The sequence below is a fragment of the Microtus ochrogaster genome, chromosome 16, assembly GCF_000317375.1.
Source record: "Microtus ochrogaster isolate Prairie Vole_2 chromosome 16, MicOch1.0, whole genome shotgun sequence".
NCBI lineage: Eukaryota > Metazoa > Chordata > Mammalia > Rodentia > Cricetidae > Microtus > Microtus ochrogaster.
In genome coordinates, this window is record NC_022018.1 from 55,053,119 (window position 1) to 55,057,957 (window position 4,839).

Here is a 4,839-nt window from a genome sequence, read left to right on the forward strand (position 1 = left end):
CTCTCTCTCTCTCTCTCTCTCTCTCTCTCTCTCTCTCTCTCTCTCTCTCTCATATTCTCTAAAGATACCTGTCATAGTGCTCTACTGCTGTGAAGAGGGACACCATGACCATAGAAACTCTTACTTTTTTCAAGACAGGATTTCTCTGTGCTGTCCTGACTGTCTTGGAACTCTCTTGAACTCATAGGACTCCGCCTGTGTCTGCTTCCTATGCGCTGGGATGAAAGCTGTGCACCACCACCGCTGCCTGGCTATACAGAAACTCTTATAAAGGAAAACATTCATTGGGGCTGACTAAGTTCAGAGACTGAGTCCATTATCATCATGGAGGAAAGCATGGCAGCATGCAGGCAGACAACAACGTCACACCTCCATACAGGCCATTCCCTGCAGAACAAGCGTTTGAATCTATGAGTCTATGCGGCCATTTCTGTTCAAACCACCACATCCCACTGATTAGCCATCCTGTGGCTTGATTGTACCTGTTCTTTGCTGCTGAGATTTGATGTTCCTAGTTTGGGAAGGCAGAGCAATAAGCAAGTGATATCAGGAGTTAACTGCCAATAAAAACCCTCTGTGGTCAACTTTGAGCAACCAAGAGGCACCAAAAGAGTGGCTTTTAGGCCAAGCCCGCCTGGATTTTTTTCTTAAATTTAATGACTTCCATCCTGTGGGTGATGTCCTAGAATCTTTTCTTCAGAGTTGTGTTTCTGTAGAATGTTAACTGGCAACCGATCTGAAGTTTTACAAAAGCACAACCAACAGAGCAAATAGTGAATGAAAACGAGTTTGAAACTTGCAGACTTGTTTACAGACGCTCTCCCTGGCGACGGTTCTCCTTCCTCAGGATCTTTGGCTGCTGGTCTGCCAGCGGGGAGGCAACAGAAGTGAGGAATAGGGCTAAGACAACCGTGGATATGACTGAGCTAGCCCTTCAGTGAGACGACGCGACTTTACTCCAGAGAATAAGAAACGTGTAAAATTGGGAAGCCTGGGGTCAAACCCTAATTCACATCAAGTGACACACTCCTAACATAAAGCTGGATTAGGGGCACACAGCCCTATAAAAATAGCTAGAACATGCTATGTAATTACCATGTACCCACAGGGGGAGAATGTCTGCAGGGTCATCCTTGAGCTAAGTCAGGTGTCCAGGCCTACAGGCATCCTCCTAATAAGGGCAGGTAGAGAGCAGGAAGCATCACAGGAGGAAGTCCTGTATGTTGCTGGGAGAAAGCTGCCAGGCCATGATAGTCTCCATATCTGACCAGCAGGGCCTCCCAACACTCGTGTGAGGAATGTCCAGCACTTTTTAACCATAAGGAGGCACAGCTGGGTGTGTGTAAGGTTAGGAAGTGTCTGGCTGACTAAAGAGAATTGTCATAGTGGGATTAGGAGGACAGGAACACCTCTGGGGGCGGGGCTTAGTACACTGACAGTTTCAGCTGAGAGGAAATCAGCTTGGTAAAGCACTCCCCCGAACTTTGAAGGCTTATGCACTCCATGAAGGACATGACTGTATTTACACACACGAAAGGACTGGCAACAGCTAATATCACTCTGCAGAACCACACAGGAATTCTTTACACAGTAATGTTGAGGTTTTATATCTGAAGCAAGAGTTAGTCTTGGGCCGGGTAAGATGAGAGGAGCACAGCACTGACATAAATTGAATCTTAAGACTCTTTTCAATTTGGGGGAAACAGTACAATGGCAATCTCACTTTCTGATGTTCAAGGGCACACCACACATTCAATAGCAAAGTATTAATTCAGTCACAGCAATCAGCGCCCAGGTGGGATGTGAAAATAGAGCAGATTACTTACTGCTGAGGCTGCTGTACCTGCAGCAGCCTCCTCCCTCACAGAAACCCACAGGCCTCCTGCTGAGACACTGTCTGTGAAGCTCTAGCTGATAGACTACAGGTGCCAGGATTGAATGGCTATTTGTCATCCCCCCTCCCAACATACTGCCTTCTGCCTAGGGGTCAGAGACCCTGGCTGCAGGCTCCCACTGTGAATGAAATGTCCCCTCTTCCTCCGGGGTCTATAAGAAGGACCCCCTCCCCATGGGCCTGATTCTCATGAAGGTCCCACCAGACTGTCTATTTCTGACTCTGAGGCCTGAACTCTCCTCAGAGTCCTTGCCCTGCTGTTGCCTGTCTCTCTGTCCATAGGATTAATAACTCTTCTATTAGACTTCTTACCCCCAATAATCTGCCTCAGTTTACTCTTGAGCCCCACATCTGAGACCTTCCAGTCAGGTCTTAACGAGCAGAACTATCTAAATGTTGGGTTTTATTGTTTGTTTGTTTTATCTGGATGGCAATGACTAGAAATGGCAGAAAATTTCACTGGCCATTTTGTACATTTAAAATCCAGATTTAATGTATACTGTATAAACAGGAGTGCTTATTGGTCACTTTACATGTATTAAGAATACACATTTTAATTGTAAGCTTAAAAAATTTGTATGAGTGTTTTGTCTACTTGTACGTATACATACCACATGTATATAGGCCCTGAAGAGGCCAGAAGAGGGCATCTGATCCCCTGGAACTGTAGTTACAGATAGATGTGAGGTACCATACGGGTGCTAGGAACTGAACCTGGGTCCTCTGGAAGAGCAGCCAGTGCTCTTGACATCTGAGCTAACACTGAAAACTTTTACATGTGTATAAAGTTCGGATATACATCTGTGCATAATTGCTGGTCATATATATGCAGTCATACACACATACCGACAGGAAAACCACATTAAAACAGCTGGTTATAAAGTGGTCATTCAAAAGACCTAAACACAAAAAGGTATGGAAGTAAACCAGGACTTTGCTAAGAGATGGTTTTCTGAGTAGCAAAGTCAGTCAAAAACATAAACAGCTTAATAAAACATAATCTGAATAACTATACAAGGTATACATATACCAACTCAGATATTAAATTATTCAATCTTGTAGCATTATTTATAAGAAAATGTATTGTCTCCTAGCGACACACTATCTTAGCATTAGAATTAATCTTATCACAACTTTACTATCTAATAATGAAATTAGCTCTTCTTAATGTCAACAAATACATTTGTATTTTATAGGAAACAGAGCCTAGAAACCACACAAGAATACCTAGATCAAATGAGATGTTTTCAATCTACCTGCCACAAATCAGTTTAGATGTTCTCTGAGCATTTTAACAATTTAATCACCCTTTAAGTGAAAGACATTAACTATCCATCTTTTGGGTAAGATGTAACAACCTTGCCATTTTACTACATTACACAGTTTCAATGTACAGTTTCAATATTTCCCACAGTACACAGTTTCAACGTGCCCCGATCCTGGAGGTTTATAGGGATTGCATCTTTCGAATTCCCATCAAGAAAAGAATATACGACATAAAGACCTTGGACTGCACACACACAGCCACCATGCCTTGTGTATAACAGCCTTGACACCAATCCTACACTCCTCACTTGCATATTGATAACATCCCTGAAAAAAATCCCATTGCAGGATTTTCAAGAGCTATCTCATCTTGCAAATCCTATAAGGAGAATTTTCCCCGGCAAGGACAGATTAACTTTCTCCCCATGCTGCTTTAGACACAAAATGACACAAGAAGCAATTATATTTAATGCAAAGTGTACTTTTAGATAAATCACCATGAGGCTACAGAAGCCTGGTCACCTAGAAGTCTCCCTAGGAGACAGTAAGAAAATGAGCAAGTACTGTTCTCCATGGCTACACAAATCACAGTTGAGTTCTCTGAACACCTCTGTGTCTCTGCATCCCAAACGGCTCAACAGAATCCAGCACTCAGAAAAGTCCCAAAGACAAACACATTTCAGCCTTCCTTGTCATACTCAGATGCTTTGATAGCCAGCAGAAATCTAAATTCTAAAATTTCCTGCAAACTGACAAGGCCTGCCTTAGATGATGGAGTAGCCCAAACTATCCAACAGAACCTCGATGGCTCAGAACTCCAAGGTGCACCAACTGGGGAAACTCTGGGGGAGTCCAGGCATTCATTTCTGCTCACTAAATAAAGACAAAAGGCAGCTAATGGTGACTAGGGGTAGGTGGCCTTTGCAATAAAGTAACTGCAGCTGCTGTTCCAAGCATTCATCCTTGTCTCCCTGCCTGTGGTCAACTTGTTGTGGGTGGGTGACACCCCAAATGTGTCATTTTCCTGGGGATAGTTATTGTTAGGGCAACCCCTGGATCCCTGATAGGTTAGGCTTAGCTGCCTTCCTACAATTGGCCAGTTAAAAAGACCAATTAGTCAAAAGTAGAGAGAGGAAATTTATCCAGGTGACCACAGAGAGGTTTGCTGAGCCCCGATCTGTCTTCCGGGGTCCTGACATGAGATTTAGGTCTAAGTACAGGCTGAGAGTATGCGCAGCTAAGTAGTCCTGGTCGAGATGTGGTCCCACTGACGACTGACCCATCCTTGTATAAGCCCCCGCTCTCCTGCAAGCTGCTCTGACAAGATGTGAGATCTGTGTGGAGTCTTTCTGGGAGACAAGCTCCCTATCTGCCGTGCAGCACGGCCCATCTTTTTCCTTCCCCACTATAAGACACCTGGGAAATCCTGATTCCTTCAGTCCCAGTGTCTGGTAGCTCTGGGGACGTGGGGGACACAAAATGTCTCCCTAGGGTATCTTCACCTGTCAGGAGAATTCAAGTACAATTTGTGGGAATTTGGTGAGCTGAGACCTAGAAGGTCAAATGGTGGCTTTCTTTATGATGTGAAGCATCCAAGTGGGCACAGGAGAAGGTTGCCTTTTGGGGGGAAAGGCTTGGATAAGAGCCTACTAGAGGAAATGTTGGACTTAGGTACTGTG